Source organism: Canis lupus, chromosome 19 (assembly GCF_011100685.1).
Source record: "Canis lupus familiaris isolate Mischka breed German Shepherd chromosome 19, alternate assembly UU_Cfam_GSD_1.0, whole genome shotgun sequence".
Classification (NCBI taxonomy): Eukaryota; Metazoa; Chordata; class Mammalia; order Carnivora; family Canidae; genus Canis; species Canis lupus.
The window spans coordinates 2,552,302-2,570,208 of NC_049240.1; the positions used below are offsets into that span (position 1 = coordinate 2,552,302).

The window sequence follows — 17,907 nt, forward strand, 5'->3', positions numbered from 1 at the left end:
CTTTTCTAGTGAGATGCTATATTTAGTATGTCTTAGCTTATTACTCAAGAAGACTTTTTTTTTTTGTGTTTGATTTAGTCCTATCGTGAAAAATATATCGTAAGTAAAAGGACCATTTTCTTTAGGAGAGCAAATTAGAGCCTTAGAAGCATTTGGAACCCTAGCGTAACCATAAGCCTGCTCATTATTTTGATATTTAATCTTTGAAAAGGTGGCACATAATGACGAAGGTACATTTTGTGCATTTCAAAATAAGTGATATTTTGACATGAAAATGAAATTTGAGTAGGTTAGGGTATTGGAACACACTGCCTGCTGTCACTGTTCTGTTAAAACCATTGCAGTTCATTGACTCATGCAAATATATTCTGTTGTGTTTCCTGTTTGCATTTCATCGCATTTGCCACCAGAACAATTTGAATAAGAAAACAGCTCAAACTCTGGCCCTTGATTGATTGATTGATGGATTTGCTTAACGAAAGGGGGCATCATTTTTTTAAAGGAACAATAATCCTGAAATAGCCCGTTACTTTGCTTGCCTATTTGGTAACCACCATATTTCTAAAAGAGATGTGCTGTCATACAGAGGGACTGATTGGTTGGGGTGAGGGGGGGCACTCGGCATCCAGTCCGCCGGCTTATGCTTCTGGGTGAGCCTCAGCCCCAGATTCTATCCATCTGTTTCAGGGAATGGGAATTTCTGTCGAGAGGACATGCTCCCTCTCTGTAGCTAAGAGGCGATTTGAATAAGATACCTCAGCACCCGGTAGCAAGTCTTCTGCAAGGTCATAGTGTTGGCTGCTATTGAACGGTATGTCCTCCAGGGGACAACCACCTGAGACGCTAGGAACCAGGGTCATCTGACACTTGTGTTCAGTTGCCAAGGTGACAGGGCAGCAGAGTTCAAAGGCATGTAGGTGCGACACAAGTCCCTCCCCCTGCCCCCACCGTGTTGTCTACCAATTCAGCGATGGACAAAGTCGGACTGTGCATTGATTCATGAGTTTAGGGCCATTCAGCAGGCCTGACCCCAGTCCCCCAGAGGTTAGGGCCATGGAGTGAGAGCTCTGACAACAAAGCTTCAGGTGAGATGACCAGATGAAAGCTGGGGAGCCCATGTGCAGCCACCGTTGGGTGGGGGGGCGTATGAGACCATTCTGAACAGCCACTGCACTTTTTCCGCGTATCCCATCTTCTCTTCCCATGGGAGACCCCTAAGGAGAATTCTCTCCTTTTCTGAATAAGCCCAAACATCCTTTGGGCAAATCCCCTCTTCTGGTTCCAGGCTTCTATGTTAAATTTATCACCTCGTTCGTTGGAAGAACCCCACAAATCTTGGCTGGACTGAATAAATATTAGAAGGAAGAGAGCGGACGTTCGTCCTGAACATAGAAGGCTCTAGGCACCGCGTTAGGTGCCTTTCATACTTGACTCCTCTCACGACCCTGTGAGTTGGGAACCTGCCCAAAGTCACAGATGGACAAAAGCAAAGCTGGTATTTTAGTCCAGGTCTATATACATTTCAAGTGTGTTGTGAGACGTGTAGGATTTCTTTGACTTTCTACTGATTTTTTTGTTTCAGTGTCCTTTTTTTTTTTTTTTCTGAGGGGTAAACTTCTTTAGAGATAACAAGCTGTATAGAAACGTTGTTTCCTGTAAAAATTGGGAAACTTAATCTGCCATTGTTAAGTTTATCGCATCTCTGCAGCAGTGTACTTCCTTGGTTGCACAAGAACCAATTTCTTATTTGAAGACGGTATAAATTCCTATGGATTTGATTGTCCTACAAGTCAAACCTTGTCCCTTGTGGATATGGTCCTGTCTTTGGCATATTATATTCCTTGTCTGTAAATTGTGGCTTAAACAATGGTTCTAGTTTGAGTTACTTATTTCCATTGGTTAAAAAGAATGGCGTTCTGAGACCATTGCATCAGGTTCCTGCCTATTAATGCTATTAAAGTAAAAGGGTCTAGGGGCAAACTTCTACCCCGAATGTTATTTTTAGTTTTATAAATAAATCCTTCCCTTCACACTTTTCCCACTATGGTTCCCCTAAGTTTGTGATTACTCTTACCATTTACAAACCACTACCAAATCACATTTACCGGAAAAATATTTCAAGGTCAAAATAAAAGAATGACACGGTTACTGTCATTATGGGAATTAAAAATAGGTGTGTGCATACATGTGTGTATATATAGCATATAGTTTAGCATTTTAATTGGACTTGGATGATGTCTGATTCATGTAATCCCAGAACAGTTTTGCTTGCTCATTAAATTGCTACACCCTTGATTTTAAATAAGATTTTCTTTAATTGGGTTTGTGGTTCTTCATGCTCAGTAATTCACTTGTCTATTTTTAGTGTTCTTCTGTTGCTTATTTTAACTCCTTCCTAGTATATTCTACTCGTAAGATTCTTATTAGTAAGAGTACTCCTGAAAATTATTTTTCTTTACATACGTACATTGTTTTTTTTTTTTTTTTTTTTTTTTTTTACCTTGTGCACAAATCTCCCCAGGGGCAAGTAGGCCAAAAAGGCCCTTATGGCATGAGTCTGTGTTTGCCTGTCGGACAGTAGATTTGTCTTTTTTTTTAATCTGTATTGTCAAAATTACCTAGGTAGTACTTCTATTATTTAATTAACCACAACCTAGAAACAGACTTTTACTGAAAGATTTCAGAGATCATCAGTTTTGATCATATTGTTTTATTTGACAAAAGGCATGAATTAATCATTTTATTTAATCAATGAAAATCAGGAAACCCCAAGAGTTTGCCTTACTGGAGACCACACAGCATGGGAAAGAGTTATTCGGGAGGGAAGCGCCCATGGATGGTATCTGTGGCAGGTTTAGAGACCACTTCCTCTGGGTCAGAATTCTCCACGTTGGCACCATTGATTGGGATTTTTGGCCCAACAACTTTCCGTATATCATTGGTTTTGTGAGCGCTGGTTGATTTCTGGTCCCTTCTTACTCCTAGGGCATGGCCTGCTGGTTACGAGCAAATAACCCCCTCCTCGTTGGTGGATCTAGAGAAGCACATTTTGCCCTCTGCTACTCTGAGATGGCCAAAATAGCTGATTGGCTTTGTAGCCTCGAGCAGTTGCTTTCTGAATGGTTTCAAAGCATCTTTCCCTGATCATGAGCAGCTCAGGTGTCCTCAGAGACCCCAGGAGGACACTGTATGCAGAATGTTCTTGGTACTCTGGTTCCTTCCTTATTGGAGTCCTTGGTCTTACAAGTCCTGGCAACTTAAGTAGCCTTGAACTCCTATTTTCCCCCCCTCAGACTTATAGGATTGCAGTATGCCCGGGCTCTGCTTTCTGGTTGGTCACTATGATTTGAGATCCCATTTGCAGATTCCCTAAGGTGGGGGGTAAGGCAGCAAGTGTAGGGCTCCTGTCTGTATTTTTCTTCTTTCTAGCTCTTGGGCCCTCATGTCTTTGTTGCCTTGACTAGTCTCATTTTACATTGCTATTTGTTTTTTTTAAATCTTCTGTTGTTGATTTGAAGGTTATTCTGTTACAGTGTGCTGCATCATGGGCAAAAGAATAAATCAGCCTATTTATTTATTTGCCTATTTATTTTTTGCTTACGCATTTCTCTTCCTAGGATCTGCCGTCTATTGTCTTGCCCTCAAGGCCCGTCTTAAATGCCTCCTCTTTTCTGAGGTATTACCTTATGCTCCTTTCTAGATGTGAACTCTTCCTCACACATTCTCAGACTTTTTGTCTGTACTTGTTCTAAGGCATTTGCATTATGTTACCATGAACCTTATGTTTGCTTATCCCCATCATTAGATTTGAAGTGACGGGAGGGCAGTTATTTCCTTCTACACTCTTGATTCCTTTGCACCACCTAGTATGAAGGATGGCACCTTACACAAAGCACATGCTCAGGATGTTGTATAGAACTGAAATGACTGTAGAGCACGGGCTGGAATGGGCAGGAGACCTGTTCTCCAAGTTTAGAACTAGAGTTTATACCATATAAAACGTTCTTGCTGTGATAGGAACAAGGAAGCATGGTAAGGATATTATATTATTTGGAATAAAATTGGGCTGGGAGGTAAAAAGCAAAGCAGACCTAATTAGTTCCCTTTACCCCCTTATCTTATGAAATTTTCACTACCACTCGTGGACCACTAGGTATCTCTCATTGTGCTTTGAGCTTTTACACAGATTATCTCACTTAATCCTCTCAGAAACCCTCTGGGGTTACATTACTCTGACTACAGATGAGGTATGAAGTATAAGCAAAATGCCCCAAATCACACTCTTAGTTTAGTAGCAGAATTGGGACTTGAGACCCAGTGAAACTCCAGAGCCTGAGCTGTGGGCACATTTTATGGAATGGATTCCCCATCTTCATACTGCAGTTAACTGCTAAAAAGGAAGATAAATGAAGGATCCTTCTATTGACATGCAAATATGTTTACTTAGCTTGCTATGTAAGTAAATACAATGAATCTTGGGTGAATCTCTTAACATGTTGAGCCTCCGTGTGTTTAACTTTAAAATGGCAATCAGTACGGTACTTACTTAGCAAGTATTGTTGAATCTAAAATACCCCTGATTTTTAAAAAATTAAAAAAAATTAAAAAATGAAAATAAAATACCCCGATTTTAAGATAAAAGAATATCTTATGAACACTGAGGAAAAAAACAAAACCAAAAAAACAATATTACCACTTTGGCATGGTATTGATTATAAGAAGCATCCTGATTTCAGAGACGTTAAATTGTAAAAAAAAAAAAAAAAAAAAAAAGCCACAAAAAACCCCAAACTTCATAGAATCGAGCGACAATGTCCTAAGTTTGTTGTGAGAATTTTATGAGAATGAGTGTAAAGCACTAGTGTAAGACCTTTAAATTATTAAATATAGGACTATAAAATATTGATAATGCACCAGTACGTAATCTAAGAACCCCTGTGATGGTGAAGAGAGACATGCCATTTATTTAAAATGAACCAGCATTAAACTAGAAAAATATTCTCAAGACAGTAATTAAAAGCATGCTGGTACCAACTAGAGCATGTGAAGATTAAGCCAGCTGGAGGAACTATGAAGAGGACTGGTGTGCCCCGATGCTTGCGGTCAGATGTACTCCCCCAGTGTGAAGGGGCACAGGCCAAGAACACTGCCTGGAGCCAATGCTGTGCTGGGGAGGGGGCTGTGACAACTTCGCCTGTGAGGGGATGCAGTGGATGCAACGTGAACCCACTGGCTGTACTGGAAGATGTAATGATGTGTTGGGACTGCTCAGAGACCCCCAGAAGAGCTGAAAGAACAAAACCGGTAAACTCTCTTTGCCTCAGACCAGGGTAATGACATTTTAATCATCAATTGTCTAATTATTCAACAAAAGAACAAAAGGCATCCTATTTGAATGGATGAATTAATAGCTAGTTAAGACGGTTCGATCTTTTCTAGTTTTCTTGGAAATTCTACTCCTGTAGCGAGGAGGGTAATCACGACACAGGCAAGACCCCTTTCCACAGAGCCCGGGAGCCCGGGAACGTTGTCGGAGGAGGAGGTAGCGGGCCTCACGACCACTTAATCGCATGTGTGATCATCACTTGAGCACCACTATGTTCAAAAGAAAATGAACATTTTCAGGAATGTACTGTGGGTCGGGCGTTGTGCTGGCCTGTCACATCCTTGTTTAGAGAGGCTGCATGGCTTCCTGGCTAGAGCCGGGCTAGAACCAGTCTGCATAGACGTAGAGCCCAGTTCCTTCTCATAGTAGCTGTCTACCTAGGACACATTAACCAACCTTCCGGCTTGTTTCCTTGTATGTAAATGAGAATCATAGGACCTATTCCATGGGATTCTGGTAAGAATAGTGGGTTAATTTATGTCATCATTGTAATAGCATTTGCTAATAAGAAAGCAAAGTATAGACGTAAATCCATATAGTGCTTCGACGTCCTGATGGTTAACCCATAAGGCTGTACTGCCCACATTAAGTTGTCACCTTTGATTTCAATGCAACTGAACCTATTCGTTGCATTGATAGTCCCCCACTTGGGCAGTGGCTATAGAATCTCTTACCCTTTGATATGCTTCAGGGGAACAAACATTGAATGATTATACTTTTGGATCATACTTAATATTAATTGTGTTTAACCTAATACTTCGATTTGGTTCCATTTATTCTTATAATAGTACGCCATCGATGGAAACGAAACTATTCTTTCAGCTTCCAGGTGAAGGAACTGAAGGTCATAGAGTTTGAATATCTAGCCAAAGTTAAGGACTCAAATTCACATCTTAATTCAAAAGCATTGTTCACTGTGTTTGCAGGTTTACTTAGCCTTCCGTATGGTGAGAGCTAGTTTAGGATGGGGAGGCTGCTAAGTAAATCAGACATTTTCTTAGAAGTGATGGGAAATCATTAAAGGCTTTTAAGCCGATGTTGGCAGAGCTCTGTTTTAGAGAAAAATTGTGTGAGGTGTACTGAAGAGTGTGTATAGGAGGCATTGGTTTTGGGGGGGATGTTAATTATGAGGCTGATAACGATAGAGACTGTTCTCCAGACTGGTCTAGAGACTTCAGAAACAGTTTTTAGAAATTGGTGTCTGAATATGAGAGTGGACTAAAAAAAAAAAAAAAAAAAAAAGAAATGACATTTTGGGCCAGGCAAAGATGAATGACAAAAAAAAAGGTAAAACAAAAAAAAGGTTTAGAAGGGAAATGTGGATTCGGTGTCGAGCGTGTTGCATGTGAGCTTGTTGATGCTGTACAATGACGTGTCACTAACCCAGTCCTGACAGTTGAAGTAATGAGAATGGATGGAACCAACCCTAGAGGAGGTGAAGATAAAGCCTGGGGGTGGGGGACAACATTTGGGGGAATGGTAGTGGAAAGTCACTTTTTAATTAGAGGGAAGCCAAAATGACTAAAATTATAGGAATCTAGGAATGAGTGAATTTCAACAGAGAGGTACATGACCATGCCAGATGCTAAGAGATCACGTCAATGCTGAGGCCATTGGACGTGATGTCTAATGATACACTTGGATTAGGTGATATCAAAAGTTCTACCCAAGTACCATGTTATCCCTTAATTTGGGAGTTTATTCCCCGCCCCCCCCTCCCACCCAGTTTGCCCAAGGACAGATCATACTGGGTAAATAGGCCAGTCTGGAGAAATGCTTTAATTTACAAAAGCATTCCCAGAGGCCTATTCCTGCTTATCTGTGGGTATGAATTTGGTATTGCATTGCTAATCCTGGCATTTAAATCTCCAGAAAAAGAAATGTGAAGACGAAAAGAAATGTGTTAGTGTTTGGGTTGTATGGAGTATGCAGAATTCAGAAGACTCTCTAATTTAACCTTCTACACAGTAGGCTTACAGGTTGGGATTATTAAAAATGGGGGCAAAAATACCATCATCATATTAATATTCGGATGTCCGATCATGATGGGGATAGATAAGGTCTGGGATTGCAGTTGAAGTAGAGAGGTAGGAATGTGTGTGACAGACTTATCACCATGATGGTGCCCGAGTTTCTCTTTGGACCTTACTAGAATGATCTCAACCTAGACATCCTTTCCAAACTTACAAAGATAGAAACATTCCAAGGTAATTCATTATTTGAATGATCCTTGTCTAGGCCATTGCAAACACTGGCACTTACCTCTTTTATTTCTCTTTTCCTTTCCTTTTTTTTTTTTTTTTTTTTTTTTTGCAAAAATAAGTTGACAATTTGGGCTCCTTATGTCCGCAGCCAATTTGGATTTAGGGCACTGAATGAATATTATCAAACTATTGTTGGTATTATCCAAACTATCATTTGTTCCCTCCTCCGACGGGAGGGAAGCTCAAGCTCGAATGCGTCATTCTTGAGTTATGAAGAGATCGAAGTCACTGGAAACCTGCAGTCTTTTAATGGACTCTTTCCCCCGCTAAAGAATGGAAACACTTCATAGCTCTTCTGCTGAGTTGCCACTCAGCTCTCACTGCCCTTGGCTTTACTGGAGATGATTCAGAACATACACGAGACCAAGGTTTGTGCACAATTTTGCCCAGTGATGAAATAGAAAGTGGGAAGATGGTTCTTGTGGGTATGCTTAGAACCCACATAATAGGGATGAGCAAGATTGGTGGATCTTTACTAGAGGTGACCTCTGACCTGGATCACGGGAGTCTGTTCTCCTCTTGTGCTCCAAGCAGTACTTGCCGAACACTCCACTGGGTTCGGGGTTGAGCCAATTAGGTGATGTGCTCAAACCAAGAAAACCTGACCTTTATTCCTTTTCTCTTTGGCCCCAGACCTCATCACCATTTGCTTCTCTTTACAATCCCTGATCAAAGCACACTTTCTCCATTATTACCCTAGTGTAGTGTAAACTTGTTAAATTATTATGGGTTTATTCAGAATTGAAGTAGAACACTACTTACTTCCCCCTTGTAGTCTTACTGCCTTGTCATGTAATGAGAGCTAAATGGATGTCCCCGGGCCTTTGTGTTTGGGATTCTGTGTAAACGAAATCACCCTAATACCTCAGGGAACAGAACTCTCGACATCCAAAACTTCCACTCTAGTGTTTCTGAGATTTTCTATAAATAGATCAATTTAATTATATTTCCACCTGTCTCATTAACCTTTTATACTCACTTTTTAACTGCAGTGCATAAAATAAATTTAGAAAGTGATACAACACTCAAAGACGAAACAGAAGAGAAAAATAATTATAATTCACTGCCTGTGTATGGGCAGCTATTGTTTTGCAGAACTTTTTATGACATTCCCACGTATGTGTGTGAAAGGTCACAACGAGTTTAAAAGCAAAGGTCTTGGATAACATCTCAGTGATTCACCGTCTGTTTTTCTCCACTCTCTAAGCATGCTTCCAGCGTCAAGCACGACGACCCCGAATCGAGTAGTTTCGAAGCAGGCTGATACCTGCTTCCACCAAAATGTTTGCTAATAGAAGCCTGTGCAGAAGGGATTCTGGGTAGAGATGAGTCCTCACAAGTCAGAGGTGATTCTTCACTGAACAAAAGGCAGGAAGGTCTCTAACATACCTCTGTGGAGAGGGCAGAGGTATTTAGAGCTTTGATCAGAGGCGGAGACTGTCTGTTCACATTGGAGAAGGGTCTCCAGTAATTTGATCTGTTGTGAACTGGCAGATGGAATCCAGGATCCTTCTAGCAACAGGAGCACAGTTGGGGGAGGCTGCACCGGCGGGAGAAAGGCTCCATGCCTGCATCTCCAACTCCTGGAGTCCAAGGAGGTGAGGAGTACCCAGTCTCTTCATCTTGAGAGTGCCTGAGGATGGCAGTGAATGAGTATTTGGCAGAGTATCCGGGGAGAAGCCAGGCTGCCCCGGTCTCCGCAGGCCACACGTCGGTAACACCCGGTGAGGAAGATCTGCAGGGATCCCAGAAGCCCCCGCTACTCGTCTAGTTCTTATTTTCACTTTGACCATCCAGTTATTTTGTAGGACAGCTGCATAGTGAACGGTGTGCGCCTCACGCTGTGCTACAAGGTACATTTTCTTAACCAGGAACCAGGGCTTTACAGCTCGGGCCATTGGAAGGCCCTTCCTCACCGATGCCTGGCGGCCTGCGGCCCAGGTCACTGGGGTGCTGATCAGCTGTGCCGAGAAAGCAGGGCCGCCCCAGAGCGGTTTCTGGAAGTGGCTACTCCTGTCTGTGGACACTGCCATCCATAGAGGAATTTTCCAGCTACAGGGTGAATGTGGCCTTACCTACTTCTCTTTTCATAGGGAAGCAGCGAACCTCCTCTGGTGTCATCAGGGCAGGTAGGAGGTGGCTAAGTGGTCAGGTGCTGCTGCTTGAAAGGTGCTCGTGACCTTTAGGAGAGCAAGGAGAGGATCACAGAACACCATCTCCTGTACGGCTTATTGTTCTTCCTTCTTGTTTTTTACATTCTGTGTCTTTTGGCCACTTTAAGCTTTTTTATTTATTTATTTATTTTTTTAGAAGCGTGAACTAAGCAGTAAAATCCCTAGTACATATCTAACGATGCCGATATGGTGTTGATAGAGAAATGGTTTGAAGGAAAGACCTTTTGTAGATATGCTTGAAAGCTTACCCTGAATCTTCTTCCCCAGCATTCATCTTCACGCAGTCCCCTCTACCAGGTGACTCCCGGATCAGTATCGGGTGAGGCTAGTAAATGTCAGAAAGGGAAAAGATGCCATAATGTCACGTCCCCGTACGGACTTTTCATTCGTCTCCGAAGGCCTGAACATCCCCAATCCCCTTACTTAGTAGATTCATGGCATTTGTGTTTATCACTTTGGACTTGATGGGGGAAAAAAAAAATATATATATATATATATATATATATGTAATCTCTTCCATCAGTGAAAAGATTCTAGAACCCATTCCAGAATTCTCTCCAATTAGAGATGAAAATCTTTCACCCTGTTCCTGCAAGAGAGAATTATATATTTAATTCTTTATGGAAATTAACGGACTTCCTTAGGAAGGATTTTGAAAGTACTTAGACCTTTGTAAATATAGAAAGACTGGAACATAATTAGCATGCTGTAAAGTTATGCAAATGGTATTTGGGTAAAGAAGTAAAATCCAAATATCAGTTGGGAACCCTCCATTCCTTGAGGTCTACTTTGTAGTGATTTGAACCTTCATGTTATGTCCTATAAAAGTTTAAATCCTTCCCTGAGATGTTTTTTTGAGCTTTCTAGGGAGCTTATATTTTTGTGGTTATCATGAGATTTTTGGTGATGTGTGTTTCACACCACAGGGATCAAACCTCCTCACATTTCAGGCTCTTTCTCTTCCACCCCCATCCAAGACAGACAGAGACCCCCCCCCCCAACTAAAACATAGAACACGTGCACACAAAATCTCCCTCATGTTTTAGCATACCACGTTTTACTGAAAATCTGAGGGATCGCATCATATACCACGTAGTTCAATATTGCATTTTAGATATTCTTGTTCTCGAGAGGGTTTTTTTTTTTTTTTTTTGACTTTGTGCATAAGTGACACATCCTGTTCTTTGTCATCATGTCGAGTCACTTCCTGGTATAACTCTCTGTGCAAACTGGCATCTCTGGTCCCGAATTTTTCCATTGGTTCCCCTGAAATAGATATTATCTCAGAAGTCAAAATAATCCTCCCTGGCCCTTCTGCATTCTCACGTGGTGTCTCTGTGGACTTCTCTTCATGTTTGGTATAAGACACAAGGATGGAGTAGAGTTTCCATGGTGGGTGTATGAGATTTTGAGCACAACTCACCAGAAGTTTCTCCTTTCCTGGCTCCTCTCTCCTCCCTCTCTCTCCTTTCTTCAACAGCTCCCGGTTTGTTAGGGACCAGTTTCACCCTCTTCCCTGAAGCTTCGGAAGCAGTGGATGCTCTGCTCTTGAGTTCTTTCATCTTCTGCCCCAAAGATGTTCCCTGTTTTTAAAGTAATTCCAGTGCCAGCTCCTTGGAAAGTAGTATTGATTTCACCCTTTTATACCAGCAAGAATGAGAAGTGTGATCCTTCTACAAAATTCCCTGAAAGCTACAAATAATGAAATCTTAGGATTGATTTTCACTATAACTATATGACGGGCAAAGATAATGAGATATGGCAACAGTAGGAAGGGGATGAAATCCCCCAAGGGCTGTATTTCAGAAACAAAACTCCTGGGGAGGTAGGTAATTACAGAATAGAATTTTTTTTTTTTTTAAGGAAGTGCCGAAAGAACTCTGTCTCTGTGATTAGTGAAAACAATTGGAAAAATAATTTGACATGTTTTTAAAGCCAGTCTGTGCTGCCCGAAGTGAGGGGGTCAGAAGTCTAATAAAACTCTTTCACGTTTCCAACCTTGACTTTCAGGTCAACCCAGTCCTTGTGAAATGAGGAAGGGAAACACAGATCAGACTGTTCTCTTAATAGAAGTCAGTATAGCAAAACAGTGGAGAAGAGCACCTTTGGAGAAAGACATACTTTGAATACATTATTATTATTATTTTTATTGTTGCGGTAGCAAGGGAGGAGAGTTGATTAGGTATATATATGCCATAGGACCAGAATGTGGGCATCGGACAGACCCTAGAGGATCCTGTGTTCCACCTGCTTCTATCCTAAAGATGAGCAAGCAGAGACCACAAGGTGAAATTACTTCTCCAAGGTCACACCTCTGGTTGGAGGCAAAGGCGAAGTCAGGACCCAAGCCTCCGGCCTCCTGGTCCAGGGTGGTGCCCTTACACCAGCAGTCGGCTGTGCTTGGGTACTGCGGCACCCGGAGGGAGGCCCGTGTGCTCACAGTCCCGGGGTGGGAAGCTGCAGAGTTCTGAGGAGTGGCCGTCAGAAGCTATTTCTCATCCAGCCGCCTTTTACAGCCTCTGCTGGTCACATCATTATCACCGAGTAGCTGTGAAGTAACCCGAAGTCAATGCTGGTCTGGAAAGACCTCTACTGTCATCCGTTGAGGGGAAGACGTGATCAAAGACAGGAACTGGGTGCAGGCCTCTAGTGTCTTAAAATTTTCGGCGTATGCTGGTGCTGACTGGAGTGATTTCTAGCTGTGTGACTTTATATGTGAGTGATTTTTCTCCTGTCTATGGGGAATTTTCATGAGGGAGATGTCCGAAGAAGATTGATAAAATTTGATCAAATCTGAAATTGGCTGGCATTTCTCACTAGCTGAATTGCAAAAACAAAAACAAAAACAAAAACAAAACAAAAAACAAACAAACAAAAAAACCATTAAGGTAGATAAAGTGATAAACTGAGAAAAATGTGCATAGCATAGATCAAAGGTTTAATATTCTGAATTTATAAAGAACTGCCACAAAAGAAATGGAGCCCTCCCTGGTCCACGCCTGGCAGCCGGGGGAGGGTTTGCATGAGGATTCTCTCCTCCCCTTGCTTGTGCGCACATGCACCTGCTTTCACTTCTAAAAAAAGAAAGAAATCAGAAATAATAAACATCTCAATAGAAAAATGTGCAAAAAGTATAAAAGCAAGCAGTTTACAAAGGGACTATAAATGCTCAAAATGAGGGAGCAGAAAGGCTCATCCTCATTAGTAAGCAAAGATACACACATTGGGGCACCTTGGGTGGCTCACTGGGTTGTGTCCAACTGGATGTCAGCTCAGGTCATGATCCCAGGGTTATAAGATCGAGCCCCAGCTCCAGCTGCACACCCAGCAAGCAGTCTATTTGGGATTCTCACTCTCCCACTCTTCCGCCTTTTGCGCTCTCTCGCTCTAAAATAAATAAAATCTTTCAAAAAAATGGAAGATACACACATCAAAACGTTGGATCATTTTTATATATTTTGGCAAAGATGAAGAAAAAAGCACAGTACCTAGTTGTAGCTATAACTCAGGATACTGAATTCCCTTCCGTAGAAGTTAAGTTGTCAGTGTGGAAGCCCAACATTATTTCACGTATTATAAGAATCTTTAAAGATGCCATCAAGTAAGCTAACGTACAGTGTTAACCTTCTTCAGAATTATGTTTTAGAATTATTGTAAGATTTCCTTTTGCATATTTAGACATAGACTTTAACCGTAGGCCACTCCTCTGCATACATAAGGAGAGCCTATAAGCAACATAAATTGGTTTAGCTGGTTATTTTCTAGAACTTTTTCACAGTGCGTGCAGCGCTTCTGAATCTCATTTCAGCTTGGAGCATCAACACCCTTGTCTTTTTACCTGTGTAATCTGTGCCGTCAAGGGCTTTGAGCACGTGACAGTTCATAAAAGAGGGCCCTGCTTGGCTTTTCTCCCCCCAAGCCACTGACACTCAAGTCTGCTGTCACTTTCTTCAAGAAGGCTTCCGGAGGTCTCGGACGATGGTCCACACGTCTGGCCCTTCTGAAGTGGCCTCTACGGAGTCGGGTGGCACGGGCGGTGCTGGCCACATCCCGACGGCCACCTGCCCGACAGCAGGGATCGGGTTGTGCCCTAACCGGCAGGAGCACCCTGGTTTCAGAGATGTTACAGATGGAAACAGCGAGTCAGGGCCACATGGCACCTGCTCTTGTAGGAACATGCACTGTCGCAAATTCACATGGGAAACCCTTTGCTGGGGATCCCCAGGGGGTGACCCCGGGGTCCCGGGATTGAGCCCCACGTCGGACTCCCTGCGGGGAGCCTGCTTCTCCCTCTGCCTGTGTCTCTGCCCCTCTGTCTCTGTGTCTCTCGTGAATAAATAAATAAAATATTAAAAAAACAAAAACAAAAAAACCTTCATCCTGCTTCTGCTAACCCGGAACACAGGCCCCTAGGAACTGACCCTTCTGTGGTTATGGTGGACGGATGACTTCATCAAGACGTTCGTTGGTTTGGGGCGCTTGGGTGGCTCAGCCGGTTAAACGTCTGTCGTGGGCTCGGGGTGAAGCCCAGGTTCCCCCGTCGGCTCCCTGCTCAGCAGGGCCTGCGTCTCCCTCACCCTCCGTCGCGCCCCTGCTTGTGCTCATGCCCTCTCTCTCCCTGATAAATAAGTAAAATCATTTTTAAAAGACATTTATTGTTCTTAAAAGTAAAAATGTTGTAGTAGCCTGGATGTTCATGAGCGAGGAGTTGGCTGAGCAGAGACCTGCCCCTTCAGCATGCGGCCGTCCTGCCCGCGTGATTCCAGAACGTGGTGAGCTTCCGTGGGAGTCGCATTTGCGGACGTGAAAAGATGCGTGCGGTGCTCTAGGAATGAAGGTACAGGCGTAAGACAAAGTATGTGGTCAATTACTGGTACCCTTTCCTTTGTTTTGAATTTTGCCCTTCGTTTTGAATTTTGCCCTTTGTTTTGAAATTTTTTATGTTATATTTATCATCAGAATGCAAGAACAGTGCTATTTTCTTTTTGATGTGTCCAAGCCATAAAAGTGTTTCGGGTTTAATGACCACCCTCCTGCTTTCTGAGTAGGTTCCCACGGATGGTGTGGTATATGTGACTTGAATAAAAGGACAGATCCAGGAGCACCTCCAAGGCACAGGAAGGGGCCATGTGGAGAGGTCAAGGACTAGAACGTTAGATGTTTATTTGCTCAAGAATTTCGAATACCTGATATATCCTGAGCACAGTGGTAGGTGGTGTGAGTTGAAGATTGCCTCACATTTTAACACAATGCCTAGAGTCCAGGAAAGTAAAAGGAGATACATAAACAGAAGCTCCGTGGCAGCTCCAAGGAGGGAAAAATTTATTCGAGCTCAGTGGTGATTTTGTGCAGCAGGTGGCATTTGAGTTAGAACGAGATTAGGAAACTGTTGGCGATGTGTTGAACCGCATGAATAGTAGAGAGAAACCCACCTCAAGCCATACACTTTTTTTTAATATAAATTTATTTTTTATTGGTGTTCAATTTGCCAACATATACAATAACAAAGCCATACACTTTTAAAAAGTGAGCTACTTATTCAAGTGTGTGTGTATACATATATATAAAGTATAAGCATATACTTATTAAAGTAGAACGTACATGAAAGTGCCTAAATCTTGTATAAATGTACTGCTTGATAGCTTTTCAAAAAGTGATCACACCCGGCCCAAGAAAACATCAGCATCATGCTTCTTGTGCCTTTCGCCCCCTTCTTTCCAGGCACTAAACGTCTCAGGGGTAACCACTTCAAACCTCATAGGTTATTTGTGCCTGTTTTTTGAACTTTATATAAACAGAATTCTACAAAATGTACCATTTTCTGTCCAGCATCTCTCTCTCTTTTTTCTTTTTTTTTTTTTTTTAAGATTTTATTTATTTGTTCATGAGAGACCCAGAGAGAGAGGCAGAGACACAGGCAGAGGGAGAAGCAGGCTCCCTGCGGGAAGCCCGATGCGGGACTCGATCCCAGGACCCCTGGGCCTAAGGCAGCCGCTCCACCCCTGAACCACCCCCCAGGTGCCTCCTGTCCAGCATCTTTCACTCAGCTTTGTGTTTGTGACTTTTACCCACATTGTTGTGGGTTTATGTCAGTTCCAAACTATGTTGTAGACTTAGCCCTTCAAAGGCATAAAAGTGTGTCCGTCCTTTTTGTAATTTCGGTATCTACTATTACGTTGGCTCAGAGTCGGCACAGAAGAGAGGTGTGTGAACTCTATGGTTGGATGGCTAAGAGAGGTTAGTCTTCTGAGCTACGAAGCGAGCAAACGGGCCCAACAATGAGTTCTCAGCACCTGCAGTGCTCCTGGCGCTGAACTAGGCTCTGGAAATACTAGGATGCACCCAACAAGGTCCCTTGTTCTGTGGAGCTCACATTCTGTTTGGGGTGAAGTGAAAGATTCCCAAGAGACCCAGTTCTACGGATTAGGGTCTGCTTTGGCAAAGGATACTTTTATATCCAGGCTCTGTGATGATAAAGCCACATGAAGAGAGCCTAATTGCATCACGTTTTCCAGTTGCTGAGGTCACGACTGTATTTAAATGAAGCCCAAAAGATGACCTGACCCAGGAAGAGCATCAGAAAGCATTAAGACCCACCTGCAGTTCTTCTCACCCTGGTTATTGGCCATTGTTCATCAAACAAAGGAATTTTGAAGTCAGTTAAGGATAAAAGAAATATAACCCTGGAGATTCTTAAAAGTTTTTTTTTGGAATTTCAGCCAAGCCTTCAGAATGCTTTCTCCACTTGGCTAATCAGGACCTCAAGATCTCTTGTCTTTGTAAAGGAATATGCAGGCTTGTAAATCACCATGCTACCTTGTCTGGAATAAAAATAAAAGGATTATTTGATCCCAGTAAACGTAAATGCCACTTTTCCTGAAGTGAATAAATAGGGCAAAGAAGACTTTAAAATATCATTAAATATGATATCTTTGTTTTGAAACTTCCTACATGGCTTCTTTGCAGCTTAGAAAAATGAAAGCCGTAGAAATGTTCATCCTTTGGAGGTATTTTTATTATGTAGCAGAAAAGAACCTTCCTAAAATGAGTATTATTCATTGTTTCACAAGCCAAAAGTTATCTTTAGTGTTTTTTTTCTTTGAAAACAGCAAAGTATGAATACACACCACTTCTTGTGTTACCAACACACCAGAAACAGATCCAGGAACAGAAGCATAGTAAGACTTAAATGTGACGGTTAACCCTCCTCCCCCATCGCGGGCAACCCCCGTTACCTGTGACATGCAGATCTGCACAGAACTTGTATTTCGATTATGAAATACATTGTGTATGTGTAAAACTGTATGTAAAGTTAAAGGATGATGACTACAAATAAAACACACTGCTAACTCTCAGTATCTGGCCTAAAGCCTGCATAATCAGCACTTTGGAAGTCTCCCAGGTGCCCCCCCTCCCCCGAGTTTGCATGCCTCTCTCCTGACTGACCAGAGGCTGCCACTAACCTGCACTTCTCAAACCATTCCTTTGCTTTGTTTAATTCTTACCTGTGCAGCCCTAAAAATAAAGACATATTTTTATTTTACTTGTCTTAGACACTGTGTAAAAATGTGTACGCATGTGTATCCACAGGAAACTTATATACGCATTTTATACAACTTTGTCAAACAGGTGAATTTTACATGAGTGGAACCATTTTGTACCTGACCTTTTCCCCTTGTGTTTTGCAGATTCATTTTTAAAGTACGTAGGGTATTGCATTAACATGAGGATGCCACAGCTTATCAGTTTTATCCGATCTTCTGTCGGAGGACCTTTGGGTTGTTTCTGGTTTTTTTTTTTTTCCTTATTTAAGGCTTTTGTTCCTTGTGGGAGAAGGATCTGAGTGAGGAGCGGATTTTGTGCTTTGTAGGGAGAAGCCCCTGATCCCTTCCCCTGTGCTTGTAACTGAGGAGGGGCCCTCTCAGCCTCCTTCCTGGAGGGAACTCCTTGGAGGCTCATGGACAAGAACTCACGACCGAACGCAAACCCCTGGGACGTTGGGGCCCCCAGATTTTTCAGACCAGCTGTTCAGCCCACACTTGGCCTCCCGCAATTCCTTAGAGTGGTGGCTGACGTCCTCTTA

General features: G+C 42.4%; 1 protein-coding gene across 2 annotated transcripts in view; it reads left to right on the forward strand.

Annotated features, from left to right (window-relative positions):
• RNF150 (ring finger protein 150) overlaps nucleotides 1–17,907 on the forward strand; it is a 241,742-nt gene that overhangs the window by 15,299 nt on the left and 208,536 nt on the right. The gene's annotated exons all lie outside the window — the stretch shown is intronic.